This window comes from Myxine glutinosa, chromosome 4 (genome assembly GCF_964187855.1).
Source record: "Myxine glutinosa chromosome 4, kmMyxGlut1.1, whole genome shotgun sequence".
Classification (NCBI taxonomy): Eukaryota; Metazoa; Chordata; class Myxini; order Myxiniformes; family Myxinidae; genus Myxine; species Myxine glutinosa.
Window position 1 is genome coordinate 110,961,801 of NC_136264.1, and position 18,170 is coordinate 110,979,970.

General features: G+C 44.7%; 1 protein-coding gene across 4 annotated transcripts in view; it reads left to right on the forward strand.

Moving 5' to 3' along the window:
* LOC137425078 (E3 ubiquitin-protein ligase MARCHF8) overlaps positions 1-18,170 on the forward strand; it is a 216,728-nt gene that overhangs the window by 54,434 nt on the left and 144,124 nt on the right. The window contains exon 1 of one of the 4 annotated variants that reach the window (XM_078776274.1): positions 14,877-14,892. The exons of 2 other annotated variants lie outside the window; for them this stretch is intronic. The gene's annotated coding sequence lies outside the window, so the exon portion shown is untranslated. Of the gene's footprint in view, positions 1-14,876; positions 14,893-15,689; positions 15,709-18,170 lie in introns of those variants that run through there. One more of the 4 variants, XM_068113103.2, reaches the window with a different exon arrangement.

An 18,170-nucleotide genomic window follows, 5' to 3' on the forward strand; every position in this document is an offset into this window, starting at 1 on the left:
CTTCAGGCAGTTTCCCTCGATGCTGCTTGAAAAATCTAATGCGTAATCTCATTGCATTTCATTGACGACAGCTACTATTCAAAGCATGCAGCAGCAAATGACAAATGCTGTCCCATTTCTAAATATTATTGACCTACGAAACATAGCATATTTCTCATTGGTTGACTAACATGATGTAACACGGAGCAAACCATTGTACACCAATGAGAAATGCGCCTGTGCTGCATTAGGCATAGTCCCGTATGCACGAGTCACCTGCACTTGCACACAGAGAAGCTGTTGGCCAAGAGGAAGATGGCGACCTACCAAAATCTTAGTGCTAGGTCTCAAGCATGCCAGTGATGTGAGGACATTGCAGTAGATGTAACGAAAGTCTGTATTGTAGAGCAGGGCCAGGTCAAGTCTAAGTTTATCTTTACATTTGAGTTTACTCATTATTACAACATATGTTACACAATGTAAAGTCCAAAACATATTCAGGAGTTGCGTGTAAAAAACAACAACTTAAATTTTTCAGGAAAACATGATTATTCTGCTTTCATTTTGCATAAAACAATGTGTTAGAATGTACTAATTTAAGGTTAAATTACCAGATTTCCCGACCGTGTGACATCCCCCAGACCCATCTCCCCTCAGTTGTTTTGCTTCCTTGTACCACCGATCCTTTCCATTCTCTCAATGTTGGCAACCATGTGTATGCATCTCAAAGTTACAATTACTCATCATTTGTGCATGTAAAAATGTAATACGGTGGGGTGTTTTTGCCAGATCGGGTAATGTTTATGAGGTTTTAAGCCAGGTAGGTTGCTTTCCCATTCTCATTGCTCACAACTCTTGTGTGCAGTACAAGTCTCTATTTGATTGTTTGTCCCAAAGCATGCTGCAATCATCGCAATGCATTTCCCCAAACGTCTCTCAGAGGTTTTCCTTTACGACTCGCTTGTGCTGTGCATCGTATCATTATTTAATTTGTGAATGTCTGGTGTTGAAAAATGCATTAGTAACCTAGAAAGAGCAATCAGAGATTGCAGACCCTCGCCAGGACATATTTTCAGTGGTGTTTAAGGCCTTTTTTTGTTAAAACAAATATGGCTGCCGAACCACGTGACCGATGACGTCATCATTTTTTTTTTTCTCCACCAATTTATCCCTAGATTATGCTCAAGAAATTTCATTTTGATCGGATGAAGTGTTGTACTTGTCGAATTATGACGTCATAATGGTGGCGCCTATGACATCATCATTAACATATTTTATTCCCCATGGAGAGTTGTTTACAATGAGTCATGTCTCAATTTTTGTCTATTCAGCGCTTTCGGAGATATAGAGGTGCAAAGTTTTTCGGTTTTTCCAAGATGGCACCTGTACCACGTGACCTATGACGTCATAATTATCATTACAAAATACTACAGGTGGAGGTGCACCTCTGGTGGTGAAAATTTCCTGTCAATCGGACCAACGGTTGCAGAGAAAATCATATTTATTCTGTGCAGACAAATAAACAGACACACAGACAAACAAATGGATTCAAATGCAATATCCTCTCCTCTGGCGAGGGTAATAATAAATCGGTCGAATACACAATCTCGGTTTTAGAAAAGCACCATGATGATCGTTAAATACTAGTACATATATGTGCAAGGTGAGTTGTGAGCAGGTGAATTTGGAAAAGGGAACTGAGGGGAGGTATGGAAGAGAGGAAGAATGGGAGGGAAGTGAACAGAAAAGTGGGGGCAGGGGTGGGGAAGGGGAGATTTGAATATTCCAACATCTTTGAATAGGTGGCCTTTTTGTGTGGCACAGAGATGTTATAATACCTGCGCAGATAACCATGAAGATGAAGGCTGTGCAAACCAAATCACAGGAAGATTCAACTAATTTTAAGAGTTGCTTTATTCAGTACGACAGAGATATTTTTATTTTTATTTTTTTTGTATACTGAATCGAGGCTTGTGAAAGAGCTAACATTTACTTCACAAACAAATCAACCAGACAAACAAAACATATAAAAAGAGGGAGCGGAAGCCAAGATGGGGAGAGAAGGGGAAGCACACAAACACAACATTTGAGAGCAGGGAGATGTGTGTGAGGGAGAGGTCTTGGGGGGAGGAGGCGTGGGAAGGTGGGGGGGGGGGGGGGGTGGTGGGAGAAGGATAAAAAACACAAGGACACCAAGGGCTTCCAGGACAGAAGTTGGTATTTCAAAAAAGTGGAATTGGGGTGAAATTAGCGGGGGTAGAAAAGATCAAGGTTTTGGATGGGGGAAGATAAGAGATGGTGGTGAACAGCTGTTTTAAAGACCTGGAGGGTGGAGTGGGATTGAAGAGAGTGAGGGAGTTTGTTCCAGAGGTGGGAGAAAAGAGGAATGAAGGAGTGAAGGTGAGCAGAGAGTCTTGATTTTGGCAGTTTAACCATAAGAGGCTTGCTGGCAGATCTTGTGCGACCTGTAGGAATATTTGGGGGACAGAGCCCAGAGAGAGCTGGGGGGGCAAGGCCGAAGAGGAGTCGGTAGAAGACGGAAAGACCACCAACCTGCCTGCGGTGAGTGAGTGAGAGGCCCTTGGAGTTAGCTTCATCGTGGGAGATTCCAATGATTCTGAATGCTTTGGTTTCAACAGCGTGAAGACGAGCTAGGTGTGGATACAAGCATATTGAGGACAGCTAGGTATAGATACAAGCAAACAAAACATATTGAGGACATCTAGGTATAGCTACAAGCAAACAAAACATATTGAGGACACTAGGTATAGATACAAGCAAACAAAACATATTGAGGACACTAGGTATAGATACAAGCAAACAAAACATATTGAGGACATCTAGGTATAGCTACAAGCAAACAAAACATATTGAGGACACTAGGTATAGATACAAGCAAACAAAACATATTGAGGACACTAGGTATAGATACAAGCAAACAAAACATATTGAGGACAGCTAGGTATAGCTACAAGCAAACAAAACATATTGAGGACACTAGGTATAGATACAAGCAAACAAAACATATTGAGGACAGCTAGGTATAGACATATTGAGGACGGGGCTTGCTTTTATCTCTCCACGGCATCAAAGTTTGAGTGTTTTCCCGTTCGTTTCTTTGTCAAATTTCCGCTGCGTATTTTGTTGTGTATGTGTTATTGTGTGTTTCTATTTGGTTTTGGTGTTGTAGTTGTTGCAAATTTGTGTGTAATTAGTCGTTTCTTTGTCCGCGCCTCGTGCGGCCTGGTGTCTCGTGCGGCCTCCTCGTCTCGACTTGTGCCCCGCCCCCTATATTCTCGTTTGTTCTTTCACCTCTGCTCCTGCTTTCTCAAATCCACGTTCTCACTTAGAGACTTTTCCCAGATTGTTTTCATGGTTTTGTTTAAATATTAATTTAAATATGTTTAAACAGCAGCGGTGATCCCCCCCCCCCCCAGGATTTCCATGTTTTAAACGTTTCCCAGTGTGTACCCTGGATAAGAATAGGTACGCCGTATCCCTGCGTGTCGTAGGAGGCGAATAAGAGGGTTGGCGTCAGGAAGGGCATCCGGCCATAAAAAAAAACAAAAAAACATTGCCTCAAAAAGAGAACCATGACAATTACAACTACATGTGGGCAGGGTACAGCCCGAAGTGGAGATCGGTTTCTGAGGTTTGGGACATGGAATGTAGGGACAATGACAGGGAGACCAGGAGAAGTGGTGGAAGTATTGGTCAGAAGAAGAGTGGACATATGTTGTGTGCAAGAGACGAGATGGAAGGGAAGTGGTGTGAGAATGGTGAAGGGTAGGCAGGGACAGAAATACAAGTTTGTGTGGCAAGGGTGCCTGGAGGGCGTGAATGGTGTTGGTGTCCTGTTTTCTGAGGAGTTTGTAGACAGTGTGGTGAGTGTGACTAGAGTGAGTGATAGGTTGATGATGGTGAAAATGATGATTGGAAAGCTCTTGGTGAACGTCATCTCGGGATATGCTCCGCAGGTTGGTCGGAGCGATGAAGAGAAGGACAAGTTCTGGTGTGCGATAGAGAAGCTGATGGAAAACGTGAAAGATGAGGAAGTTGTTGTGGTAGGAGGAGACCTAAATGGACATGTGGGAAGGAGTATGGATGGTTTTGACGGAGTTCATGGGGGTTACGGATATGGTGTGAGAAATGGAGAAGGTGAAAGGATTTTGGAGTTTGCTGATGGAGCTGATATGTTGATTTGTAATACTGTTACGGATTTATGTGGATTTATGTGAATTACTATTCAGGTCTTTGCTTATCAATGTGTAGTCGATTAAAGGTTGTTGTGATTAAAGGGTCAGGAGCCCTTCTGGGAAAAAGGAGACCGGAAACGGAGGAAGAAAAAAGACACGAGGTCCCGGAGAAGCGACGATCTTCTTCCTCTTCCTCGCCGAGCTCCGACGAGAGTTGGTATCGATATTGAGCAGCGTGGAGGACGCTGCGTTTGAAAGCCCGTCTGACAAAAGGAGTTACCTGCGCGGGGTAATTACCCCTTGACACGTCAAGTTGCCGTGGGTTCGTGCACGGAACCCAGCGTCCGGCACAGTTCGCCTCACCGTCTACAAGGACGCGTACGGGTCACATCTTGGGCCTCGCGCGCGTTGCAAGCCGCGCTTGGTTTTGCCCCGTTGCTTGGCAAGGAGGTGTGCGCTGCAGCAGCTGTCCACGGTACGAGACGTGCACGTTTGGAGCACGTCCGCCCGGGGTTCGTTCCACCGCCCGTGTGCGGAGAAGAGAGACATTGTGAGGGACAGCGGCCCAAGTGGTCGTGAGTGGGGACAGGGGGGGACACATATGTAAGATGGGCATCTTAGTGATTGATTGTTGATTGTTGATGGTTGTTGATTCCTGGGGGGAATATATTATTGATTACTCCGGATCCTTGGTGTGGGGTTTCTTATTGACTGGAATTCATATTGATTGCGTTACGAAAGCGTATAAATCATATATCTTTCTGGCGGGGTGCCTCCCACGGTCCGGGGGTCACCGAGACCAGGTAGTTACCGGGAGGACCACGTAACAGAATTGGAAGCTACGTCCGGGATCTAAAATTGTATAAAATAATAAAATAATATTTTTATTAATAAAAATTTATTAATTAAGTATTAATTGGTAAATTTTTGGGGAAATTGGGGGTAAAGTCTTGGGTGAAGGTTAACAGGTGTTAACGATAGGCACCATGGCGTTTGTGGCACAGAACTTTGCGGTAACCCCGAGTGAGGCACAGTTCCGAGCATTACTAAAGTCGGACCTCTTGAAATTGGCCAAACATTTTAACTTGGAGGTCCGAACTAATTTGAGGAAGGCAGAGTTGCAGACCACGGTGATACAGTCTATGGTGGGGTTAGGAACATGGGACGAGTTAGCCTGGGAGTGGCTACCCGAAGAACCAGAAGACGTTGAGCTCCGGAAACTGGAGTTGCAATTACGGAGCCAGGAACGGATCAAAGAAGAAGAAAGGAAAGCAGAAGAGAGGAGAGAAGAGAAACAAGCAGAGGAAAGGAGAGTGGAACGAGAACTCCAGGAAAGGTTAAAAGAAGAGGAAAGGAAAGCAGAAGAGAGGAGAGAAGAGAAACAAGCAGAGGAAAGGAGAGTGGAACGAGAACTCCAGGAAAGGTTAGAAAGGATGAAAACAGAGGAAAGGAAAGCAGAAGCAGAGGAGAGGAGAGCTGCAAGGGAACTCGAAGCAGAGGAGAGAAAAGCGGAAAGGGAATTAAAGGAACGTGACATGGCGCTTCAGCAAGAAATTAAATTCAAGGAGCTGGAGTTAATGAGAGAACGGGGAGAGGTACCACCCTTGCTGACGGGGTCGACACCTAGCCAGAACACCTGGGATGTGGGCAGACATGTGAGGCTGGTTCCACCCTTCAGTGAAAAGGAAGTCGCTAAATTTTTTCCACACTTTGAGAAAGTGGCTCGACAGTTAAACTGGCCGGAGGAGGCCTGGACCATACTAGTGCAAAGTGTGCTGGTGGGTAAAGCTCAAGAGATTTATTCGGCGCTACCAATGGACCAATGTGCAGATTATGAGGTATTGAAGAAGCACATCCTCAAAGCCTATGAGTTGGTTCCGGAAGCTTACCGGCAAAAATTCAGGAATGCCAGGAAGAGGGAGAGTGAGACCCATGTGGAGTTTGCTAGAGTGAAAGAAAATATGTTTGATCGGTGGTGTGAGTCAAAAGGAGTCGGGAACGACTTCGAAGCATTGCGTGACCTGATGCTGGTGGAGGAATTTCAACAGTGTGTCCACGAGGACATCAAAGTGTACCTGCAGGAAAAGAAAGTACCGAAGTTGTGGGACGCAGCCACCATGGCAGATGATTATGCCTTAACACACCGGATAGGGGTCCACGAACCTAACTCCTCGCCTAGATCTCCGCAGGGGAGGTGTGGAACAGCAGGTGCGGAGAACGACAATACATTGCGGCGGCCGCGAGATGAATATGGGGACAACGCTGATACCCGAACTGTTCGAAATCAGGGGGCTATGGGCCCAAGCCAAACTTATTTTTCGGGGGGCCCGAGGCAGACCACGAGTTTTTCCTCCGGGCCTACTTGCACTTTTTGCAAGAAACCTGGACACTTGATGTCCAGTTGTTACCTCATGAAAAGGGAAAACCCAGAGCGGAGTCCGACTATTTCCACTCCGAATGCGATGGCAAGCGTAAGAAATCGCACACAGAAGAGTTACCAACCATTTATTTATGAGGGGTTGGTCTCACTCAAGGGAGACTTGACTAACCCAAGACCGGTTAGGGTTTTGAGGGACACAGGAGCCCATCAATCCTTAATGCTTGAAGGCATTTTGCCATTGTCCAAGAGTACCGCAACTGGTGATAGTGTTCGGTTACAAGGGATCGGTGGCTGTGTTAGTGCCCCACTTCATGTCATCCATTTGATATCCGATTTGGTGTGAGGACCGGTCACCGTCGGTTTACAAGCCACGCTTCCTGTAGAGGGAGTATCTGTGATTATCGGGAATGATTTGGCCGGGGGGCAAATTTATGGTAACCCGAGGGTTGTTAAAGAGCACAGCAGGGAAAATAACACCACACCAGCTCGGGATGGCGACAAAAGTTCCAAGTTATTTGTAGGGGGACTGAACTTCAACACAGAGGAAGAAGTTCTGACCTCTGTCTTCAACAGATATGGGCCGCTGGTGGAGGTGCGGGTGGTAAAAGACAGGGAAACGCAACGGTCAAGAGGGTTCGGCTTTGTCACATTTGCAAGCACAAGAGACGCCAGGGAGGCAGAGAAGAATTGGAATGGTAAGGATTTGGAGGGTCGGACCATAACCGTAGGGAAGGCATTTCGTAGGCGTCGAGAGGTCTACAGAAGAGGACAACTTGGCAGTAGTTTTGGGGTTGGCAGCAGCCGATATTACTATGGAGGCTCCCAGAGTTACGGCACCTCCCGAAAGAATGAATGTCAGAGCACTGGCCGTGAAGGAGACCGCCAGTCAGGTAACGGCTGGGACAAGGGTTCCCACTGTAACTGTTAGGAGTCTGGAGAAGTTGAAGCACTATATACGGGGGAGCTGCCGAGCCGGGGCTCCTACACGGACTAACCGTGAACGCCACGTTCTTAAAGGCGTCCAGGTAGTGAACTTTCCTGCATGGACTAACCGTGAACTCCACGTTCTTAAAGGCATCCATGTAATTAACTTTCCTCCCCGGACTAACCGTGAACTCCACATTCCTTAAGGCGTCCATGTAGGGAATACTCCGCTGGGCCTCCCGAAAAAGTGCTATAGAGAGGTTTAAATTTGGGGGCTTTGGTCACCACCTCTTAACCGTCATTCAAGAGAAACTAGAAGTGGTTGACGCTTGGTCCAGAGGGAATTAATCTAGGGGATTGTGTGAAATTTTGTTGCTTTATTTTTAAGTGATGACTGTGCCCGGGGGGAACTGATGATTTGGGGGGGGGGGGGGGGTGAGTTATCTGGTTTGTTTATCCAAGTTGGCCGGCAAAGAAAGTTTTCGCTGGGTTCAAACTTTCTTTCTTGAAGGGGGAGAGTGTTACGGATTTATGTGGATTTATGTGAATTACTATTCAGGTCTTTGCTTGTCAATGTGTAGTCGATTAAAGGTTGTTGTGATTAAAGGGTCAGGAGCCCTTCTGGGAAAAAGGAGACCGGAAACGGAGGAAGAAAAAAGACACGAGGTCCTGGAGAAGCGACGATCTTCTTCCTCTTCCTCGCCGAGCTCCGACGAGAGTTGGTATCGATATTGAGCAGCGTGGAGGACGCTGCGTTTGAAAGCCCATCTGACAAAAGGAGTTACCTGCATGGGGTAATTACCCCTTGACACGTCAAGTTGCCGTGGGTTCGTGCACGGAACCCAGCGTCCGGCACAGTTCGCCTCACCGTCTACAAGGACGCGTACGGGTCGCACCTTGGGCCTCGCGTGCGTTACAAGCCGCGCTTGGTTTTGCCCCGTTGCTTGGCAAGGAGGTGTGTGCTGCAGCAGCTGTCCCCGGTACGAGACGTGCATGTTTGGAGCACGTCCGCCCGGGGTTCGTTCCACCGCCCGTGTGCGGAGAAGAGAGACATTGTGAGGGACAGTGGCCCAAGTGGTCGTGAGTGGGGACAGGGGGGGACACATATGTAAGATGGCCATCTTAGTGATTGATTGTTGATTGTTGATGGTTGTTGATTCCTGGGGGGAATATATTATTGATTACTCCGGATCCTTGGTGTGGGGTTTCTTATTGACTGGAATTCATATTGATTGCGTTACGAAAGCGTATAAATCATATATCTTTCTGGCGGGGTGCCTCCCACGGTCCGGGGGTCACCGAGACCAGGTAGTTACCGGGAGGACCACGTAACAATACTCAGTTCCAGAAAGAGGATAATAAGCTTGTTACATACACGTCAGGTGGGTCGACGACAACCGTTGACTACCTGATGGTGCGTAGGCGAGATAGGGGGCACCTCCGAGACACAAAGGTGATCCCGGGGGAGGAGGCTGTTTCACAGCACCACTTGGTTGTCTGCGACGTAAGGGTGAAAGGTGCGAGGAGAGCTCGACGGGTGAAGTACCAACCGAGAATGAAGGTGTGGAGGTTGAAAGAGGTGACAGTAAGGGAGGCATTAACAGAGAGGCTGAGTAGGGTCGAGGATGATGTGGTTGAGCTTGAAAGTGGTTGGATGTCAATGAAAGCTAGTGTGTTGGGAGCCGTTGGTGAGGTATGTGGATGGACAAAAGGACCACCGAGGCACTCGGAAACATGGTGGTGGGATGATGAAGTTGGAAAGAGGATTGACGAGAAGAGGAAGAAGTTCAAGGAGTGGCAGAAGGCGAAGGGTACGGGAGCAGAAACAGCAGAGCATGAAAGTTATAAGGCAGCCAGGAAGGCTGCAAAGAAAGAGGTAGCAAAGGCGCAGGAGGCATGTAGGAAAATGTTCGGAGAACGCTTGGATTCGGAAGAGGGTCAGAAAGCAGTATTCAGGATTGCAAAGCAGATAGCGAAAGAGAGGTGTGATGTGATGGGGGTGAGCTGCTTGAAGGATGAAGTGGGACAAATCGTTGTCGACCCAGATGGAATTAAAGGAAGATGGAAAAGATATATGGAAATGCTGTTGAATACAGAGAATGCTGTTGAATACAGAGAATGAATGGGATGGCAACATAGAGAGTAACTCAGTTTTAGGACCGGCAGAGAAGATAACTGAGAAGGAAGTTGAGGAAGCGATAAAAGCAATGAAGGGTAGAAAAGCGGGAGGGCCGACGGGAGTTGTGGGAGATATGTTGAAGGCAGCAGGAAGTTGGGGTGTGAAGAGAATGACAGAGATCTGTAATCTGGTGGTGAAAGAAGGCCGCATTCCAGTGGATTGGGAACTGAGTACCCTCGTCCCTATATACAAGGGGAAAGGTGACTCTCTGGAGTGTGGCTCGTACCGAGCAATAACGTTATTGGAGCATGGAATGAAGGTATTGGAAAGGGTGTTGGAGAGGAGGATAAGGAAGAAAGTGAAGATCGACGAAATGCAGTTTGGATTTATGCCAGGAAGAGGAACGACAGACGCGTTTTTCATTGTGAGGCAGTTGCAGGAGAAGTACATGGAGAAGAGGAAGAAGTTGTTTCTTGGGTTTGTTGATCTGGAGAAAGCATTCGATCGGGTTCCACGCAAAGTATTGACATGGGCATTGAGGAAGTTAGGTGTGGAGGAATGGTTGATCAGAGTAGTGATGGCAATGTACAAAAGAGCGCGCACAGCTGTAAGGACGAAGGACGGGAACAGTGGTGAGTTTGAGGTGAAGGTGGGAGTGCATCAGGGGTCAGTACTAAGTCCACTACTATTTGTTGCTGTGATGGAGGTGCTGGCTCAGAACGTAAAGGAGGGTTTACCATGGGAGTTGTTGTATGCAGATGATCTGGTGTTGATTGCGGAAAGTATGGATGGACTGAAGGAAAAGATGAACACGTGGAAGGAATGTATGGAGCCAAAAGGTCTGAAGGTGAATATCGGAAAGACGAAGGTGATGGCAAGTGGTAAAGCATGTGGTGAGGTGGAAAGAACTGGGAAGTGGCCCTGTGCTGTGTGTAGGAAGGGTGTCGGAGTGAACTCCATTCAGTGTACAATGTGCGCTGAGTGGGTTCATCAAAAATGTAGTGGTCTGAGAGGGTCATTAACCAGTGTGGCAGCTACATTCAAATGTAAGGTGTGCACAGAGGGAGCTGCAGATGGAGGAAATGTTGAGTTGGATCTTGGAGACGGCGTGAAGCTGGAAGGTGTGAAAACATTTTGCTACCTTGGAGACATGCTGAATGGAGAAGGTGGATCAGACTCGGTAACGGTTGCTCGAGTGAGATGTGCATGGAAGAAGTTTCGGGAATTGAGTGGCGTGCTGATGATGAGGGGAGTGTCGTTGAAGCTGAAGGGAAAGGTGTATGCTGCATGTGTGAGAAGTGTTATGATTTATGGGAGCGAGACATGGGTAATGAACGTAGAGCAGCAACGAAGGTTGGAAAGGGTGGAAATGCGAATGGTTCGACGGATGTGCGGAGTATCGTTGAGAGAGAGGAAGACAAATGATGAATTGCGAAAGATGATGGGAATAGAGCCTGTGATTGATGCTGTGAAGAGGAACAGGTTGAGATGGATTGGTCATGTGTTGAGGAAGGATGAAAGTGACTGGTTGAGAAGAGTGATGGAAATGAATGTAGAAGGAAGTAGAAGACGGGGAAGACCGAGAAAGACTTGGCTAAAGATGGTGTAAGAAGAAATGCGGGCAAGGGGGTTAACAAGGAGAGATGCAGAAAATAGGGCAAAATGGAGAAGATTGTCATGGGGACCGCAAGGCTAACCCCCGCTCTAGCAGGGAAAATGGCCTTTAAAATGCATGTTGTCTCCAAGATCCAACTCAACATTTCCTCCATCTGCAGCTCCCTCTGTGCACACCTTACATTTGAATGTAGCTGCCACACTGGTTAATGACCCTCTCAGACCACTACATTTTTGATGAACCCACTCAGCGCACATTGTACATTGAATGGAGTTCACTCCGACACCCTTCCTGCACACAGCACAGGGCCACTTCCCAGTTCTTTCCACCTCACCACATGCTTTACCACTTGCCATCACCTTCGTCTTTCTGATATTCACCTTCAGACCTTTTGTCTCCATACATTCCTTCCACGTGTTCATCTTTTCCTTCAGTCCATCCATACTTTCCGCAATCAACACCAGATCATCTGCATACAACAACTCCCACGGTAAACCCTCCTTTACGTTCTGAGCCAGCACCTCCATCACAGCTACAAATAGTAGTGGACTTAGTACCGACCCCTGATGCACTCCCACCTTCACCTCAAACTCACCACTGTTCCCGTCCTTCGTCCTTACAGCTGTGCGTGCTCTTTTGTACATTGCATTCACTACTCTGATCAACCATTCCTCCACTCCTAACTTCCTCAATGCCCATGTCAATAATTTGCGTGGAACCCGATCGAATGCTTTCTCCAGATCAACAAACCCAAGAAACAACTTCCTCCTCTTCTCCATGTACTTCTCCTGCAACTGCCTCACAATGAAAAGCGCGTCTGTCGTTCCTCTTCCTGGCATAAATCCAAACTGCATTTCGTCGATCTTCACTTTCTTCCTTATCCTCCTCTCCAACACCCTTTCCAATACCTTCATTCCATGCTCCAATAACTTTATCGCTCGGTACGAGCCACACTCCAGAGGGTCACCTTTCCCCTTGTATAGAGGGACGAGGGTACTCAGTTCCCAATTCACTGGAATGCGGCCTTCTTTCACCACCAGATTACAGATCGCTGTCATTCTCTTCACACCCCAACTTCCTGCTGCCTTCAACATATCTCCCACAACTCCCGTCGGCCCTCCCGCTTTTCTACCCTTCATTGCTTTTATCGCTTCCTCAACTTCCTTCTCAGTTATCTTCTCTGCCGGTCCTAAAACTGGGTTACTCTCTATGTTGCCATCCCATTCATTCTCTGTATTCAACAGCATTTCCATATATCTTTTCCATCTTCCTTTAATTCCATCTGGGTCGACAACGATTTGTCCCACTTCATCCTTCAAGCAGCCCACCCCCATCACATCACACCTCTCTTTCGCTATCTGCTTTGCAATCCTGAATACTGCTTTCTGACCCTCTTCCGAATCCAAGCGTTCTCCGAACATTTTCCTACATGCCTCCTGCGCCTTTGCTACCTCTTTCTTTGCAGCCTTCCTGGCTGCCTTATAACTTTCATGCTCTGCTGTTTCTGCTCCCGTACCCTTTGCCTTCTGCCACTCCTTGAACTTCTTCCTCTTCTCGTCAATCCTCTTTCCAACTTCATCATCCCACCACCATGTTTCCGAGTGCCTCGGTGGTCCTTTTGTCCATCCACATACCTCACCAACGGCTCCCAACAGACTAGCTTTCATTGACATCCAACCACTTTCAAGCTCAACCACATCATCCTCGACCCTACTCAGCCTCTCTTTTAATGCCTCCCTTACTGTCACCTCTTTCAACCTCCACACCTTCATTCTCGGTTGGTACTTCACCTGCCGAGCTCTCCTCGCACCTTTCACCCTTACGTCGCAGACAACCAAGTGGTGCTGTGAAACAGCCTCCGCCCCCGGGATCACCTTTGTGTCTCGGAGGTGCCCCCTATCTCGCCTACGCACCATCAGGTAGTCAATGGTTGTCGTCGACCCACCTGACGTGTATGTAACAAGCTTATTATCCTCTTTCTGGAACTGAGTATTACAAATCAACAAATCAGCTCCATCAGCAAACTCCAAAATCCTTTCACCTTCTCCATTTCTCACACCATATCCATAACCCCCATGAACTCCGTCAAAACCATCCATACTCCTTCCCACATGTCCATTTAGGTCTCCTCCTACCACAACAACTTCCTCATCTTTCACGTTTTCCATCAGCTTCTCTATCGCACACCAGAACTTGTCCTTCTCTTCATCGCTTCGACCAACCTGCGGAGCATATCCCGAGATGACGTTCACCAAGAGCTTTCCAATCATCATTTTCACCATCATCAACCTATCACTCACTCTAGTCACACTCACCACACTGTCTACAAACTCCTCAGAAAACAGGACACCAACACCATTCACGCCCTCCAGGCACCCTTGCCACACAAACTTGTATTTCTGTCCCTGCCTACCCTTCACCATTCTCACACCACTTCCCTTCCATCTCGTCTCTTGCACACAACATATGTCCACTCTTCTTCTGACCAATACTTCCACCACTTCTCCTGATCACCCTGTCATTGTCCCTACATTCCATGTCCCAAACCTCAGAAACCGATCTACATCTAGGTATAGATACAAGCAAACAAAACATAATGAGGACAGCTAGGTATATATACAAGCAAACAAAACATATTGAGGACAGCCAGGTATAGATACAAGCAAAGAAAACATATTGAGGACAACTAGGTATAGATACAAGCAAACAAAACATATTGAGGACAGCCAGGTATAGATACAAGCAAACAAAACATAATGAGGACAGCTAGGTATAGATACAAGCAAACAAAACATATTGAGGACAGCCAGGTATAGATACAAGCAAACAAAACATATCGAGAACAGCTAGGTGTAGATACAAGCAAACAAAACATATTGAGGACAGCCAGGTATAGATACAAGCAAACAAAACATATTGAGGACAGCCAGGTATAGATACAAGCAAACAAAACATATTGAGGACAGCCAGGTATAGATACAAGCAAACAAAACATAATGAGGACAGCTAGGTATAGATACAAGCAAACAAAACATATTGAGGACAGCCAGGTATAGATACAAGCAAACAAAACATATCGAGAACAGCTAGGTGTAGATACAAGCAAACAAAACATAGTGAGGACTCCTAGGTATAGATACAAGCAAACAAAACATATTGAGGAGAGTTAGGTATAGATACAAGCAAACAAAACATATTGAGGACAGCTAGGTATAGATACAAGCAAACAAAACATATTGAGGAGAGTTAGGTATAGATACAAGCAAACAAAACATATTGAGGACAGCTAGGTATAGATACAAGCAAACAAAACATATTGAGGACAGCTAGGTATAGATACAAGCAAACAAAACATATTGAGGACAGCTCGGTATAGATACAAGCAAACAAAACATATTGAGGACAGCTCGGTATAGATACAAGCAAACAAAACATATTGAGGACAGCTGCTTAAAATGTATGAAGGATGAGTAACCATAAATATTTATTTATGAGACATCAGTTGTCAAGGAAAATGAGGATATTGCTTGCATTGGGAAGCGTGACATTAATTCACATCACAGGACCAAATGGCAATGCACTGATTGTATGAAAGGGTTGGTCGTCTGCCTTTAAAATTACAAATAAATTCAGTTGAATTGTGGTTAGAGCAGCTGGAAGGACCTTCTATGTCTGGAAGGTCGGCTGTTTCGTTCTGGGCCTGTCTGAGTCATTCCAAACAAAGACTTTAACAATGGTACATTCTGGTTCATCTATTGTCCGTCATCATTTCGAGGATAAAGCATGGATACACCCAATGAGTTGGCACTTCCATGCAAGGGAGTGAGGGTTTATCTTCACAGACGTCATAAGATTGCGTTGCCGACCCACAAAGTGCTGTGATAAATTACGTCATGTCTGCTGAAGTCACCATGTGTGTGAGTGTGTGTTTCTTGAGGCAATCTTTGTTTCATGTTTGATTTGATATTTAGCCAATAAAAAGTTAATAGTTGAGGTTTTATGATGTGCTCGGGTTGCAGGTTACAACACCAAACGATTGTTTTCCCAGTATTTTGCTCGAATAAGTAATACCTACCTTCCAGGAGTGAAATATTGTGTTGGTTGAATCACATGCACGATGCCATGTCTGTCATTTCCCCACCCTCAATACCTCCTCCCTCCGGTAGGGGTCTGTGGTTAAAACACTTTCACTATCGCAGATGTTCTGGCGAGAATTGCACGTCGTCTTCCCATCCTCGAAGCCTTAACCCTGGGGACCCTTAGCACATATACAAGATTTGAGGGAAAGTAGCCAAGCGATTTTGGATTTTATAAGGTTCAGACATGTATATATACAGAGAATTGGCGAATTTTACTGTGATTTTTTTTTTTCACCATTGAGGTTAACAGTGGAGAATCACCTGGGTGCTATTCAGATTTGTTTTTATCACAGTATTCTGCAGACACCTCCAGGAGCTGGCACGGGAAATCGATGCCCAGCAAACGATCTCTACAGGTCTGTGTATGTTTTATCTTGCTGGCCTTTAATTTTCCAATCTTTTTCTGAGTACGCTACTTTTCTCCAACCGAAGGATTTTTGCCCCTGCCACCGAATGGCGGAGGAAGGTGAATGGAGGTTATGCTGTCACCCCTGTCTGTCTGTCTGTTTTTGAACATTATATCCCAAAAAGTTGTGGATGTATTCGGATAAAATTTAGAGGAGAGGTTGGGTATGTGACAAGGCCACAATGATTAGATTTTGGTTAAAGTCTAGATCCGGACTATCAGTGGGGTATGAAGCGTAAACTGATCAGCCTGGTGGAAGTATGCTCGCTACCGGGTGCTGCTCTGATTATTTATGATTTTGGCCTGGTTGTGAGAGCTTTCCTGAGTGTTTGTGCCAATAATCAGGTTGTTATAGTCCTTAGACGACAAGAGAGACTTCTTTGTTTAATTTGCTCATAATCTGCTCAAATGGCAAAATAATAAGGGCTATTTGTACTTACTGTTACTTTGGGTGGGCGAGTGGTGAGAAAAGGTGGTTTAAATGGTGAGGAATGTTGAAACACCGACCACACGTTATCTTTTGACGATACCCTCTCACAGAGCTCACAATCCTCACAAAGCTCACAAAGATATATACTATCACCCATCCAAACTCGAGCTATCTACAAATCCTGCCTGTTCTCCAACTCTATCTCCAATGCTTCTCGGTACTTATCTAATTACCTCCACCACTAAAGGTATTGATGGAGATTATGTTTTCACCCCTGTCTGTTTGTCTGTTTGCCCGTTTGTTTGTTAACAAGATATCTCAAAAAGTTGTGGACGGATTCGGACGCATGTGACGAGGAAGAATCGATTCGATTTTGGTGAATATCTGAATTTGTATTCGGATATTAGATTTATTTAATTTTTAAGTGATCCTTCACCATTGAGTGATAGGGCTAAAACCAACATATATAGCAGGATACCTCGAAAAGGTATAGATGGATTTGGACGAAACTTAGTGGGCAGGTTGTGTGTGTGACGAGGAATAATCGATTCAATTTTGGTGAAGATCCGGATCCAGCTAGTATAATTTTTATAGTGATTCTTCACCATTGGTAGATAGGCCCAAAAACGATACATAGCAGGATATCTCAAAAAGTTGTGGACAGATGATTTTGATTTGACTGGCTAGTAGAATTTTTATAGTGATTCTTCACCATTGGTAGATAGGCCCAAAAACGATACATAGCAGGATATCTCAAAAAGTTGTGGACAGATGATTTTGATTTGACCGGCTAGTATAATTTTTATAGTGATTCTTCACCATTGGTAGATAGGCCCAAAAACGATACATAGCAGGATATCTCAAAAAGTTGTGGACAGATGATTTTGATTAAATGTGATTCTGTGTTGTGATTTTCTGGTCTACTCTAGGATACAAAACGTAAACTGTGCACCTGGTATGCTCTCTACTGAGTGCCGTTCTAGTTTCATTTTGAGTCCGTATACTGTTTCTACCTTTCCAGGCCAGAGGTGCCCCGGCAAATGCCGCGGTGCAGCTCATAGAGAGTGCATTGGGAGGGAGAGGTGAACAATATAATTGATTGATTAATTGCATAATTAAAATCAATAAAAGATTATCATAAAATATTTTCTTAATCAATTGGCTAATAGCATAAATAAACCACGAGTGCTTCATCCGAACATGTCTTTTTGAAATGTAATTAAATAAGTCATTAATTAAAAAATTAAATAATTAATGGATTACTCAAGAAATCAAAACTATCCTTTATAGCCACATCACCTGGTCACTGTCATGTCCAAATATTAGCTTCCCAGCTCAAAGGTGCCTGAGATATTGCCCAGATGAGAAAGAAAATAAATAAATGATTAATAATGAAAATAAATAAATAATAATCATAAAAAAATTAAATAGTTAATCAATTCGCTAATAAACTACATAAACCACCATTTCATCAGAATCTGTAACTTTAAAAAATTAATTAATTAAGTCATTCATCAAATAATTAAATAATTAATCGATTAATTAATTAATCAATAAATAAAAAAATACCATTTACAGCCAAATCACTTGGTCATTGTCATGTCCAAATATCAGCTTCCTAGCTCAAAAGGTGCCTGAGATATTGCCCAGATGAGAAATAAAATAAGTAACAAATTAATAATGAAAATAAATAAATAATAATCATGAATAAGAAATAATTAATCAATTCGCTAATAGAACACATAAACCACTACCATTTCATCAGAATCTGCAACTAAAAAAATATATAAAAAATTGGTCATTAATCAAATAATTAAATAATTAATCGATTAATTAATTAATTGATTAATCAATAAATCAAAAATAGTCCTTGCAGCCAAATCACTTGGTCATTGGCATGTCCAAATATCAGCTTCCTAACTCAGAAGGTGCTTGAGGTAATGCCTAGAGGAGAAAGGAAATGTATATGTACTAATTAATCG